The 1,808-nt window shown below is 32.2% G+C and overlaps 1 protein-coding gene across 2 annotated transcripts in view; it reads left to right on the plus strand.

Annotated features, from left to right (window-relative positions):
- usp48 (ubiquitin specific peptidase 48) overlaps positions 1-1,808 on the plus strand; it is a gene marked incomplete in the record, with an annotated part of 52,720 nt that overhangs the window by 1,664 nt on the left and 49,248 nt on the right.

The raw sequence follows: 1,808 nt of genomic DNA on the forward strand, positions 1-1,808 counted from the left end.
ATGTTTTTCTGACGATTAATTGCACACGATACGATTATGCCCAACCCTAATGCAAACCTCAGCAATATTTGTTTTTTTTTTTAAATATTTGTTTCTAAATAGACATCAAGAATTTTTTAATAGGTTCTGCAGTCAATTATTTTCATTTAGTCCATAATATTGCTACAACAGAATAACGATTTATCGGAATGCTTTATTATTTCCAGGGGGGAATTATTTGGTAATTTTTTGTAATTTAAGTGTTTGTACTGCCTGTGTGAACTCTGTTATTAACAAACATTAGTAGACTTAGTGATGAGTCACTCTCAAAATGCTCTGTGTAGTGAATCAGAAGCACCAGCTTCCCAATTTATTTTCCTTTCTCTGGCCTTGTGACCAGTCACATATGAAGATATAGGACATGGGTGGGCAAAGTTAGTCCTCGAGGGCTGTCATCCTTCACTTCACTTTATTCATTTCATTTGTAACACAAATTAACAAAGTGCAAAAATCATGCAATCGAAATAAAATCAATCCTCCGTGTTTCACTTGCTTCTCTGCTCCACACACCTGATTTCAATGAATGGTTGATTAATTGGCTTCTGCAAAACTTGAACAGTTAATTCAATATGTGATCAGAATTGCCCACCTCTGTTATCATGGACTGAAACTGACAAAATTAGAAATAAAAGCAGAAATATAAAAATGGCACAATAAATAAATGCACTTAAAATGCAAATTAAATAATTAATTAATAAAAAATTTTCCTTTCAAACATGACATTTTTTTAAAGTGCAACTAGAAACAGTTGCTGTATTATCAGTGAAACAACAAAACAAATGCAATACAGCTTCTTAATGACTTTAAAACATTGCCCCATAAAACATTTTCTGATACTCCGATAATTTTTTTAAATAATAAAAACATCTAAAAAATTATTTTCAAAAGCCTAAATCCAGCTACAACATCTTTCATTGCAGTTTTCTACATTTTCTCCTTTCATCAACTGGTTAGGATTTTATGTGGTTTCTCAGGTTCATTTTGTTTATCAGACTGTTGCTCCCAAAACACACAAATGCAAACATTTGAGCCAACTAGTCATTGCAATTATTATTTTTTTCAATATATGCTTATTGCATACATTGTTGCGATGAAGATAAATGTGCAAAATATTGTGCAGCCCTAGATGTAACACGGTGGTGAACATGCCCCTGTTCCAGTTTTTTTTTTTTTTTTTTGCAGGCATCAAATTCAAACTGAATGAATATTTTGTAATATAAGTTTGCTCATTGGGACATGAAAAATAATGTCTTTGTAGTGTATTCAATCGACTATAGGATGACAAGGATTTGCTAATCATCATTTTCTCTTTTCATTTGTTTTACTTAACGTCCCAACTTCATTGGAATTGGAGTTGAAGTAGGAGAGATCATTGTTTCAGTTGTAAAAGTTGCAAACTTTCAGTAAATGTTTAAAGATACCATTACATCAAATTTTTGTGGAAAATGTAAAAGCATTTTTGAAAAGCTAACATCAATATTATATTGAAAAAAAAATCATGCTGCTGAAATTAACAACTATTGAGATGTACACATGTTCAGCTACTTTAACATAGATAAAAGTAGTCGGATTAAACGGCTGTTCGGAATAAAAAAGTGTCATGTAAACAGCCCGTTCCGATTATTCTGATCCGAATGAATTTTTAATCCGAATGAAAAGGGTGGGTTATGCCCAGGGTTGCACATAAAAGTTTTGGTCTGGTTCTCAGGGGAGAACCTAGGGTTGTTGCTTGGTGCTCATATTTTCCTTCACTCATTTAACACATTTAT

Source organism: Austrofundulus limnaeus, unplaced genomic scaffold (assembly GCF_001266775.1).
Source record: "Austrofundulus limnaeus strain Quisiro unplaced genomic scaffold, Austrofundulus_limnaeus-1.0 Scaffold1050, whole genome shotgun sequence".
NCBI classification, from domain to species: domain Eukaryota; kingdom Metazoa; phylum Chordata; class Actinopteri; order Cyprinodontiformes; family Rivulidae; genus Austrofundulus; species Austrofundulus limnaeus.